General features: G+C 35.9%; 1 protein-coding gene across 1 annotated transcript in view; it reads left to right on the forward strand.

Annotated features, from left to right (window-relative positions):
• LOC145664634 (uncharacterized) overlaps positions 1-13,914 on the forward strand; it is a 503,737-nt gene that overhangs the window by 86,347 nt on the left and 403,476 nt on the right. The window contains exon 2 of the mRNA XM_081731469.1: positions 1,756-1,819. The gene's annotated coding sequence lies outside the window, so the exon portion shown is untranslated. The remainder of the gene's footprint in view (positions 1-1,755; positions 1,820-13,914) is intronic.

Here is a 13,914-nt window from a genome sequence, read left to right on the forward strand (position 1 = left end):
TTAGCATACGTTATTTTTCATTTTTTAAGAGGGAACTAAGAAGGGAAGAGCTAAAGTCAATCAAGAAAACTTTCTATGAATAATTTATGTTTTTAAAAATTATTTTAACATTTAAAATTGACTACTTTGAAGAGATAACATTGACATTCTTCCTTTAGGTGTCTATATTTATTACCATGTGCAGTCATTATCTTAATCAATATTATATTACTATCGTTATGCAGTTATTCCTTTTGTCATATATAAAGGTAACCAAGGAAGGTCTGTCGCTTTTTCACCCACCACCTTCAAACATCGATATGTCACCTAAAACGTACTTGGAAGATCAAAAATAGTCTCCATCAGCATGGACTAATTTCTGCCAAAGTTCTGGAAGGCCATGGATTCCATCGCAGTAGAACTTGGTGAAGCGAAGTAAAGAAGGTATCAAATGCATTTGGCACCTCAACTAGGAATTTGAACTAGCGTCCTTTAAGGTGATTGTCCAAGGAATGTAACAAGTGATAATCGGACGGTGCAATGTCCGTGGAGGGTGCAATAATGTTTACCATCCAAGCGTAGAATAGTGTCCCGGGTTATCCTAACCATGTGAAGCTTAACGTTCTAATATACAGGAAAACTCCTTTGCGATTTAGAAGTTCTGACTCCAGAGTTATGAATTCTTCATGAACACTAAACTGCTGAGAGTATACAATTGCATTGATGCTCTGATCGGCTGGTAGCAGTTCCCAATGCAATTGTCACGCTGCCACGAGCTGTCCCTCAAACACACAAGAGGACCTTCTGCTGGTGCAGTGCTGGTTTCGGCTATTTTTGAACCGGCTCATGAGATGCCACCAAATTATGACGGCGCCCTGGAGCTTCGTACAGGACCCACTTCTCATCTCATGTCATTACCCTGTCCAGAAATGGCTCTTTCCTCAGACGAGACAGCAAAAAATCACAGGTGTCTGGTCTCGTTGCCTTCTGCCCTGAGTCAAATCATGTGGAACCCATCGACCCAACTTGTAGTGCTTCCCAAGCTGATGGACGTGCTGCTGTCCACTCACACTGAATCGTAGTCACAGTTCCTCACATGTCTGGCCACTTCGCCTCAATTGCTACCTGAAGATCTTCATTTCTTACATGTGTTGGTCTTCCGGCACATTGTGTGTCTTCGAGTGTTTCGTCACCGTCATCAAACTTGTTAACCACGGCTGTACTGTCTGCGTAGTCACGACACCCTCACCAAAGGCCTGGTATATCTTCCGTCGCCCTGCAGCGGCGTTTGACCCCAATTTGAACTCGTACAGCATACACACCCTAATGACGCTTTGTGGAGGTTCCGTGTTCACTCTGTCCTTCGCAAGTTCACAGTGTAACTGAACTGCCACAACCAGGCAATATGTTTGATATGCCCTAAACAACAACTGACCTTCGCCTTACCTCCATTCGCATTCAACTTACGGTCTGAGGGTCAATTGAACACAGACCTCCACAAAATGCGAAAGAACTTTCTTGGGTACCTTTATACGTATATCGAAATTGCATGCATACTTATATTCAGTATTTAATATTATATATATATATATATATATATATATATATATATATATATATATATATAATCTTATATTCGTGCACTAATATATTACTGCATTGATTATCATATACTTATAGGTATACTTACAGGAATAAATACCTTATCTTGTAAGCTATAGTAAAATCCATTGATTATACTTGTCTAATCCTGTAATGATTTTTCTCTCTTTTCAGGCAAGTACCGGTACTTTTCTATCTAGGATTCATTGTCGAATTATAAAATGTAACTCTGCAGTACGTGAGTATATGATTAAAACTCTCATTTATGTATTTTATTATGAAACTGAAAATTTGTAGTAGTAAAATAACTTATTTTATTCTAATGCTTTAAGGAATAATACTTAAATATAAATAATTTGTTCGATAAAATTTATTTCCATTGATACTAATGAATTGGATAGCAATCAGTATTAAATGGACAATAAAAAATTCACTTGCTTTACATACGTTAAAAAGAGGTTTGTAATCCCTTATGGAAGGTTTACTTCAATGGCCTCTCATTAAGTTATTTAAAACAGTCAGTGCAGAAGAAATACACAAATAAATATGTCTCAGCAAAGTCATAGGAAGTGGCCAAACGGGCTCGTGATATTCTGTTTTCTAAAAAAGTAGAAAAAGCTTACTTACTTCTGAATTAGTGTTCTCTATGGGAAATTATTTGCCTAATATTTGAAATCTTAATTTCTATTTTAAAAAATGAATATTCTACTAATGAATCGTCATTGTCAAATTGTGCTTATTCAGGTATTTTTAGCTTTGATTTCCAAAAATGGGGATACTAGGATTTAGTTTGATCTCGATAGAATTTTATTTTAGAACGATTGGTACAACATGGTCGGACAAATTAAAACGCAAAAACACAAGCTTCTGTTCTTCATAAGCTTGGTATTGCATTTCTGTCATTTTTCAAACGCATTTCTACGTAACACCAACGGTGCCAGTTTTCCAAAATTTACGTGGGCGGGACGTTTTATATATTTTCAGGGAAGTCTCGATATTTTTTGATTGCTTACCTTCCAGTTAAAATCTTCTATGAACTCTGTCATAAAGAGCTGTGCTCGATTCTATTCACAATATACTTAATTCCATTGTTTTATTATGGGGATTGTCTTTGACTAGGCCAGAGACATGTAAGGAATGGGGGAGTGTGTTACTTGGTTGCCTTTGCACAAACATACTTGAATCAAACAATTATGTTTTAGAGTTTAGAAATTTTAATTTCCACCTCAATGTTTTAATTGCTTCTTATTTTTTTGATACTGGCAAGTGAGAAATATTTATTTTATTTTTTGTTTCCATCAAACTTAAAATCTTGTGGGTGCGCCGCAGTGGATGATGAAGCCCGGAAGCACCCACGTAGTCAGCGCGCATGCATACCATATATTTATACTATTCATAATTCATGTGAATATTCATGTGTCAACAACTTCGCTCTATCTTCACATTTTGTTTTAAAATTAAGTAGATTTTCTTTTTCCGCTCTGTATTTCATTCACTGAAAACATAAAGAAGGATGCTGAGCTGTTATGTTCGCTTTCTCTTCCTATAACTTCTTTGTTTTCTTAGAAACTATGCCTTAATCATACATTCTTTGTGTGGTCATTCATATTGAACTAAATGAATTGAACACAAAGCTATTATTGAAAAGAAAATTATTTCTTGCTTAAAATCAATTCTTGAAACTACGTCTAAGCATTAATGAAATAAAATGAAATAAGATGTTCCTTAAATACTTTATATACATTGTAACATATCTAGATTTTAAAGCCATGTTGCGTCTTTTATGGTTTAGTTTATAATGTTCAATAAAATAGTGAAACATATTGCAAAAATAATTGAAATATTATTTGGTTCTTGGTTCCATAGTAAGTAATCTTGAGAAAAGAAGTTGTGTTTTCTAACAAAAGCGCTATGATTTCCTAATTCTCTACATTATGCTAAAGTCGTCTCTGGGCTCAAATTCTAAATTCACCTTAAAATTATTTAGCCACATTAAGTGCGGAGAAGTTGGGTTTAAAAATTTTCTACCTGAATGTTGAAATAGTCTTAGAGCTGATAGAGAAGGCGTAAGCCTCACGCTGTTCTATAACATTGTTTAAAAATTGATTACAGGCATGTGTAACCCCCGTAAGATTGTATAGAGCAGAAATAACTAACAGTGGGCGTAAGCATCACAAGTCTTCGCCATGTTTACATATGACATTTATATTAGTTCTAGATTCTAATTTGGAGGGTGAAAAGTTTTAATAGAATTTAATTCATAGTATGAATTTAGGCGTGTGTTAGTGAAATGTCTTATGCACTGGACAAAGCCTAGCGTAAACATTTTTCTCTGACACATACCTGTTAGATTGAGATGAAGATGAATATTCCATTTTGTATTATAGTTTATTATTGCTCAGCTCCAATTCTAATAAAATCTTGATCCGTGGAGGTTAATTATTGTGGGGACAAAGTAATAATAAACTAGTACTCCCTTACAAGTCCTTTACAAATTCTGTGGATAACTCACTGTATCGGCGGTAAAGTACGTTCAACGAAAGATATCAGTCTATCTCTGCTATAGTTTGAAAACTGTCTGTTAAACGCAGAATATTGAGCTTAAATTGAGTATATAACGTGAACCGACATAGATCTTGCGTTGTTTATTTTCTGAATAGCACTGGACGCCATCTTTAAAATTACCTAGTGATTAATAATCTTAAATCTCGTGGACAAGATGTAAGACTACGTGCAGTCTTGCCTTTACAGGTTAATATACCCTTTGCAGATTCAAGTTTCAGAACTTCAAGAAAATTTCGGAATTTAAGAAGTGTGAAATATGTTTGTACTGGCTTGTCGCCATGAGTTCATTGGTTATATAAATAAAGCTGTGATCGGCACACAAGACGAATTCACAAAGATGTGATTGTATAGTGCTTAATTAATTTATCCTGAGTGCTAATTGATGTAACAATTCTTCACATACAATTGTTTACAAGTGAACGAAATTCTGTATTTTCTGATACTTCGTACATTTATACCACTAAAATGAGAATCAAATTTAATTCGAAGTAAAATCTAACAAGAGGAAAGCAGACTTTGGTAAACGGATTGCCGAGCCATCTTTCGCGAAGCTGTAGTGAGCATTTAAAGTGTTTTATAAACTGGGAGAGCTCAATAGCCAGAAATAGCGAACAAAAAGCGTCTTAAAGTTTCCGACTCGCCGTATATATGATACGATGCGTTAAGCTATGAAATGACGCCATGGCAATGAGGAGCATCTACACCTCACGTGTAAAGGTTCCCGAGTTCAATATCCGCTCGAGTCATTTTTTTTGTTTTTTGCTTTAAGAAATAAAGTAGCCATTTGTAACTACAAGTAAAAGATTAATTCACCATATCTTTATAATGCATAAAACAATAGAAATGTTCAAATCACTTGTAAAAGCTTGCCATGTTCCATGTTAACTACCAATAAAATGTAATCTATTCCGTAAATATATTGATATCACGAGTTATATTATGGTTACCACATAGTCGTTGTGTAAAAAATGTTCTTGACGTTTTGTCTGTATATCTGTGGACGGTGTGCGAAGGGGGATGAGCGGTAAATTCCCTTTGGTAATACTGGATGCATGCAATAACCAGGGGCGTCATTTCAGATGACAGTAGGAAGGGAAAGTATGACAGTTGTAATCAGGACGTCATTTATTGGAGCAAAAGGGGGCAATTACTCCCGAAGAGCTTGAGGAATACATATATTTTAATTGATTGTCTACTAATATACTAGTACAAAGCGTGGGTTTTATGTCGGTCGTGCTCTTACCCCCTCAAACGAGTCTCACTATCTACTATTCCTGCTGGTTTCAATATAATTCAGAAAATATTACACTACACCAACCAGATTCTCTCACATGGTGTACACGTGACATTTCTGTTTGTTTCTCCTTACGTAGCCTTTTCTTCTGGTTCAAGATGACTACTCAACAATTACTATATGAAATGTATAGTAACTGACCAACTGAAAACAAAATCTTAGCTAAATATATTCCCTAACGTAGAACAAGAAACAAGGAAATAGACATTAAAATACAGAAGTAGACCAGGTGCTTGTGTGTAAGCCATTAACGTTTGCGCTGAACAATACATCAACTAAATCCCTCTTAACCATTAATTGCATGACCCCTGAGACCAGAGAGATTACATTGCAAGAGTTACACGAGTTAACATAGTGCTTGGATACGATAGCAAGACTTTTATGTTCAATGCAGTTAGATATGTTAAATTCAAAACGGAGAGTCACATCAAATACATGCATTAGTAGGATATATTACGGCATTAATTTCCTAACACCTCACACTGAAAAAAACTATACAATATTATTAAAGCAAGAAAAGTGTTTAAAAATGGAGATATATTAATCATGTTGAACGAAATATCTTGATAACTAAATCCTTATGCGTGGTTTTCGAGAAATTGTTTTGTAAAGCTAATAACTGACACGCATGATAACTCCTATATAAGATCAAGCAGATACTGGAATATACTTTTCTCAATTTTTTCCTTATACGATAGTAAAAAGACGAGAACACATTATGTGGCTAATATGATATAGCCTATAGTCCATAACTGTGATTAACTTATGAATTTTAATTTTATTTATTTATTCATACTATTGTCGAGGAATGTGACTTATATTGAGTCGAAACATCACGTGAATATGAACAGAATTTTATGCTAAATTGTCATTTCTAGTTTTTCGAGAAAAAATAATTTTTATGGCCCTAAAAAAGCATTTCGATCGATGCCAAAATAATAATTGATAGCTTTAATTCTGTTTGAAGAGATTAATTATCTATTTATTTATTTATTTAATGTGTGTAAAATACACTGTTATGTAGCAGATTATGTGTATTGCTGTATGACATCATCTAACAATGACTTATAGGTGTATTCCTAACAATTACACAAATATTCCTTAACAACGACATACATACTCTTAACAATGACAGACACACACTCTTAACAGTCACACATATACATCTAACAATGATACACTCATACTTCTAATAGTAATTCACATACACCTAACAATGATACAGATATACATTTAACAGTGATACACATATTCTTAGCAATGATACAAGCATAATTTTAAGTGACACACATACTCGTAACAATGACACACACACATACTTTTAAGAGTGACACACATACTTCTAACAATGCCACACATGTTCTTAAGAGTAACACACATACGCCTAACAAGATCCACACATTCTCTTAACATTGATAAATATACTAACAATGATACACACATACTCCTAACAACAACACACACACGCTCTTAACAGTGACACATATACTTTTAACAGTGATACACTACTTTTAACAATGACGCACATACTTCCAACAATGACACACACATATACTGTTAACAGTGATACACATATTGTAAGGATGATACAGATATACTTTTAACACTAACACACATTTGTAAGTTATAGACATACTTTTAACAGTGACACACATACTTCTAACAATGACACATGCATAATAATGATACACATACTCCTAACAATGATACACATATACTCTTGACAACGACACATATACCCCTAACAATGATACACACTTATTGCTAACAGTGACATATATACTGTAGGTAACGTAGTAGAGCGGATATATGTGATTTAGACGTCACATTATTGCCCCTTTTCCTCACGCTGCCCAATCCCTTGTTTTTCTTTGCGGAAATTTACCAATATTTTGGACACAATAAATAATATCGAAAACATTATTTTCCTGGTTTTTAATTAATTAATTTATTTTTAGTCATTGGATTTCAATTCTAACATAGTCATTTCAGTGACCCATTGATGGCTGCAGTGAGATGTTTACGAGTATCGCGGGATTAGCATTCAGTAAATGGTTTATTTTATTGTAACGTTAGCTCGTTGCATTTACGAAATGAACATGGAAGATAGAAACGTATCTAGCATATCAGGAGCAATGGGAAAATAGCTTTTCTTCTTATAACGAATCAAATAGGTACCCAAAGCTGCAATATTTAATAGGTACGCAGATTGTGGAGAGACATTATTCAACTGTATATGAGAGTAAACACAGTAAAAATAAGTATAGCAAACAAGTACTTTTGGTAGAGTTAACGAAGTTCAAACATTCGCATTGCATGCTTCGTATGCGATTTTCCTGGAGCTTTCTAGAACAAATAACCTGTTCAGTGACAGAAATATACAGAAGTGCGCAGTAGAAATGGAAAAGTTTCATTTTTTTGTCATAAGGAGAAGCAAAGAAGTTTTTTCTTTTTGTGCTGCTTTCTCATCATGTTGTGCAGAGAATATTAGAAATTTGTTAATTAAATGTGAAAGAAAGTAACTATATAGAATCGAGAAATGTCATTTCTTTTTTTTCTACGCCTTTCAAACCATAGATCAGTCAAATACAATTTGTGATATATTTATTCGCATAATACAGGAAGATTTGACGAGTAAAACTTGTTTCCTTCATGGGATCGCAAAGGGAAGGAACATTTATAAAGTAATTAAAAATTATGTTGATAAATTTAAAGATTTTGTGAATTATTCATCAATTAAAATAGAATATCCACCGATGATGGTAGGAGAAAAGTCTAGACTAATAGACCTCTTGAGTGAAAACAATATAAATTGCTCTGTATTTCCCTCTTTGTGACAAATCATTAAGCCCAACAAAGTTCGCAAAAAAAAAAAAAAAAAAAAAGTCAAAACTATCAACATGAGAAATTGGCAACGATATTTTCCATCGCCATTTTCATGAATTTTTAGAGGGAATGGAGAGCATGCAGACCTACTTATCTACAATCACGTTAGGTGGTTAAGTGCGAAAAGTTGTCTCCAGTTTTGTTTTTTTAATTGAGAAAAGAGGATTACATACGTTTTCCCACAGTTGCTCCTTGCCACAACTCGGGTTTCGTGTACTTTGCCACATCATAGTTATACTTAAATTAGCTATCTTGAATAACTATCATGAAAATTCACACATCATTGCGGATAGTATGAAGATTGAGATGATTCCAAGTTTGAACTCCTGAAGAAGACATGTGTAAATCTAGACGATACTAAGTTCCGTCTCGGTCTCGTCTCTAATATTTACAGAAATAAATACTCAGATTATCTTTACTCAAAATTCGAGCACTTACGTTACATATAAAATGGTGGAACAATTTCCGGCCTATGTTTAGCAGAAGGGGTCCAGCTCTTTTCCCTAAAAAAATGTTACTATTTTGGTAATTTCTGTTCACATTCGGTTAGTTTAGGGTAGAGTTGGTTAGTTTAAGTTAGGTTAGGCTAGTTTAGGTTACGTTAGGTTAGTTTAGTTTATGTTATATTAGTGAAGGAGTCCCACATAATTTTCCAAAAAATGATAGAATTTCGCTTATTTCTACTAACATGACGTTAGTTTAGGTTAGTTCAGGTTAGCTTACGTTAGTTTATGTTAGGTTAGGTTAAATTTGGTTACGTTATGTTACGTCTAAGTACTTGCATCACTCATTTCTTGTGCAAATTTTGTGTTTTTACTTGCGTCTGGGCCCCTTGTACTAAACATACTCCCAATTTTCTTTAGACAGATACGGGAGAGGGGTAGGGGCAAACGTCACCTCTGATCATGTCACAAAATTTTAAGTTATGATTTAATACATTTTATTTTCTCTACAGTAATTTTAATAACTGAGATCGTGTATCCAACTTTTTTTCGAAACCTAATTTTATAAAACAAACAAATAAGGTTCCAACCCCTAAACATTATTATCCACACAGTTCATGAATTCTCCAGGAAAAGATATGTTTAAAAGTTCCTGTTGTTTTAGTATAACCACTTGTAGGTATGAATAATGGGTAAAATGAACCTTCCTTAAAAACTGAGGGTTCATCTTCAAGTTGAAGGAGAGTAGATGCAACATTTTGAGCAAGAGCATCATATTAAACCAGAAAATTGATTAGAACTTGTAGGGTCTACTTATTAAAACTCAAAAGGAAATTCCAGATATAACCAGCACGGCCAATTTACACTGGAATTCTTGGAAATCAATAAGAATTACAAGATACTGAGAAACGGGGTTATTCAAATTCGGTCAAGTCTGCAGGCGCCGATCCTGGGGCTGAGGATGCTAATTCCTCACAAGTTTTCTTAAATCTAAAAAAAAATCTGGTTGTCTTTACTTGGATATTTGTGTGAATATTTGTCAATGAGTCACACATAGCTGAAAGCCCCAAGGTTCCAAAGTCACACAGAATCTGGCACCGTTTCTCAAGGCATATACTTACATGTATAATTCTGGTATTCGGTTAGTGGATCTACGAGAGAGCTCTGCAAAAATCTCAGACAGTATGCCTATTTATCGGATTTGAATCTGGAATCTATATATCGTGAAAAAAGAACGCTAATCACTGGCTTTTGTTCACTTGAAGAATTTGTTTGGTGTCTATTATGACTTAACGCTTAACGTAATTTTGTTCGTTCGTTAGAATCTCTTTTCAGCATTGAAGTTATACAATGAAATGTGGACCAAAGGTTTATTAAAGTAGAATCACTACACAGTAATACGTTCAGTTTCCAGGGCTCTCTCCTTAAAGAAATCGAATTCTCAACCCCAGGCGCGTGCGCTAGGCACTAGACTAGCGGGTCTTAAACAGTTTTGTATTCAAAATCATACATTATTGGAAGATATAGAAATAGCAGTATATGTTTTAAACGCACAAATTTAACGTTGCTACAGGAATCCATGAATTATCTACATATATTCGCAGTCAAGGTCGTCCGCAGAACGGACAGGGTAGCAGTTTCCCTCTGGAGTTTGGAAGGGTGTTCAGGTTTTGAAAATACATGTCAAAACATACTAAGTTCCTCTCACATACTATAGTTGTTAATATATATTACTATAGTTTATTTATTGTAATTAATGAGGATATTTGCTTATGTTGTTACCGTCAAGAAGTCTAGGATGTTCCGGTGGCAAGTCATGTAGCCAGAATGGGAGCAAGTAGGAACGTTTTCAAAGTTTCAACTGGAAATTCAACCGGAAGAGATCATTGAGAAGACCTAGTCGCAGATGGAAGACCAATATTAAGATGGATGTCGCAGAAATAGGAATACAAAGTAGAAAATTATATCCAGTTGGCTAAGGATAGCAGTCAATTGAGTGTTTGTGAACGCGTCATTGAATTTCCGGGTTCTATAGGCCTTACAGTTAGAGCATTTCTGTTTCAAACATGCCCCTGCAGGTGCTGCTGTCGATGTGTGTTTTTCGGTGCCTTCCTTGAAAGAATAGGAACAAGTTGCTATGGCCGAAATCCTTCAATTGTTGGATTCGAACAGGTTTGCCACATTGGATTACAATGCTTGGATTTTTAGTATTGGCAACTACGGTATATCTTGAGAAGTAGAGTACTTACAAGGTTCGAAGTTTTACATGCCCTCGATGTAATCACCAGGATTGTGAATCACGTGTCCCCAGCGATGGGGAAGCCGCTGGATGCCGTTGAGAGTGCCTAATCTCTGGATAGTGCAGATGGAGCGATCGGTCGCTCGGAGATCATCAACTGTACGAAAGTATGCCCCACGAAGTGGTTCCTTCATCTTCGGGAAGAGGTCGTAGTCGTAGGAACTTAAATCTGAAGAATACGGGGGATGATACAGCTGAATGTGCCCTTGCACTGTCATGCAGAATGATGAGTGGGTTCCTCAGGAAATGGCGTCGTACTTGTCTTGCAGCTGCTCGCAGATTGTTTTGCAAAAAATGCAGTAGTACTCTGCACTAACGGCGTGTTCTTGGGGGACGGTATAGTTTATGATTACATTATCCAGTCACATTGGTTGGGGTATTCCAAACTGTTGTTTTTCTCGGTGACCCAAAATGACGCCACTCGTTTGATTGCCGTTTCAGCTGTGGTTCATACGCTCTGGCCCAAGTCTCATCAATAGCAATGATCCGCCTTAAGAAGGCTTTACTTTGACGTTGATACCGCTCCAAGTGCATGTGAGCGGCATCATATAGCAGCCACTTGTGTTGTTCAGTCAGATCATGTGTAACCCACCTTGAGGCGATTTTATGCAATCCCAGGTTCTTCTTCTGAATTTTCAGCACAGTCGAATGCACTAGTCCTGTATCGTTGACAAATTGACGAATCGTGGCGTTCCGATCCGCTAGCACTAATGCGTTCACGTTCTGCACATTTTCTTCACTTACAGGAGGAGGGCCGGAGTGAGGCAGGTCTGTGACATTTTATCGTCCGTCATTAAGGGTTTTGACCTACCTTGCTACAGTTCGGTATGGTAATGCACTTGCACCGAAAATATCTTGCAATACTTTATAGCACTGTTTTGCATTCTTGCCTGTAGCGCATTCTATTTTAACGAGATCCTCTGATCTCGCTTCTTAAATATGAGTATATTCCGCGAGCACTCACGCAACGTGACTGTAGGTCACGAGCACTCACTCAGAACTGACTTCTAACTGTTGGCGCTGCGCGCGCATGAAGGGAAGGGCAGGCGAGTCCATGTCCTCTGAGGGAAGGTTGGGATCTAACCTACCGTTGGTATGAATCATAACGGATTGCTTTTGTTCCCATGTATATGTATAGCAGTGTTGCCATTTCTAAAAATCCAACCCTTGTATTTTACCGGTTTGGCTGTGCACTGTCTTGTTATAGCCATTCTAAGTAGCCTTAATCGGTAAGACCGCACGACTGGATGAAAAATTGGCAACACAAGCGAGGTCATTCACTTATTTTCCCAAAGCAAGGGAAGATTTTGTCCGTTAGAGGGCGTCGAGGGTGGGGTCGAAGTATGTTCCACATATTTTCCGAGGACACACTTTAAATGGAATGGCTGTAATTAGTTCTATGCATAGGCGGCGCCAGGATTTTGGTAATGTGGGTGCAGGCTAGGATGGGACAGCACATCCTTACATTGTTGCCATGCTTTGTACTATTGCGCCTTAAGATCTCAAAAACAATCCCTAAGTTTTACTAAAAAAACTAGAAAAACACTGTTTGAGAGCAAGTAATTTATGTGAGACTTAAGAAGCCACTCTAATATATCCAAACATAAGAAATAAGAAATATACAAAATAGAAAGGATTATTGTAGGAATTCTGAAAATCGCAGTTAATGTGGGTGCAGCTGCACCCACTGCACCCACTGTGGCGCCGTCTATGGTTCTGTGCGTATCATCCCCCGTGTTAGTGTATTCGTAACTGTTTGTTTGACGGAATTTTCCCATCCCCTTGGAATTAGTCTTTTGCTACTTTGGAATCAATCTTTTCCTCTCCCTGGAATAGATTGCTTCCCCTCCCTGGAAAAATTCTACGTTAGTTCCAGCATTTTCCTTTTTTCTCAAGTTGTTCTCATACCCCTACTCTTTGGAAAGGAATAGAAATCCCACATTTATCGCTGACACGAGATATTCTATCTTAAATGAGTGTTAGGAGAAACGAGGAAAACAGACATTCCACAGCTTTTATAGCAACACATTTACACGGCAACAAACACGGAATAAAACTATGAGTTCAGGGGGACAAAATTAGTGGAGAGGAAATGAGTACAAACTCAGAACAAAAAGAAAGAGATAGTACTAAATGAAATAAACAGCTGTAAACGTTCACCTAAACATAGAATAGGTGGCTCTAAATCAAAGGATAAAGGTTGACAGCGGAAAATGTTGCATCTTAAAATTTCAGTGTGTTATATTCCGAGAAATAATTTTATAATATATTTACGTTTACTTTCCATAATATTTTCTGTATGTTATCAGTTATTTGGATATAAACTGTGTAAGAAATCTCAAGGTTTACTTCTACTCTCAGGAGGTTGTGAAATATGTATATTTGTACGAAACGGTTGCTTGCACTTTCTTTTTTCTTTGATAGTTATAAACGTGGCTCACCACCCGAAAGTTAATACACATTTTATCTCATTCCCTTAATTACTGAGGAATGAAACGTTACATATTATAAATACTGTATTATAAGATACAAAAGCTGACAAATAAAAGAAAATATTTGATTCGTTTTAGAATGAGCACTCAAGAAGGTACTTGCTGTTAGATCTTACTAGAAGTGCTCAGTTTTATGAAATCTTTATTTATGTGTGTAAAGTATTTTAAACTAATGTTTTCGTTATGAAATAGATATATTGTTTGACCATTTTTCGTGTTATGTTTCACATTTTATTCGAATATTAATCTATATTTAAGGAAATAGATTTTGAAAAGAAACTTGCGCAATACGCCATAATGCACTGTTGCCAAATTATACGTTTACTGTGATAGTCACAATAAGAAAATTCCTGG

The sequence above is a fragment of the Thermobia domestica genome, chromosome 11, assembly GCF_964235325.1.
Source record: "Thermobia domestica chromosome 11, izTheDome1.hap1.1, whole genome shotgun sequence".
Classification (NCBI taxonomy): Eukaryota; Metazoa; Arthropoda; class Insecta; order Zygentoma; family Lepismatidae; genus Thermobia; species Thermobia domestica.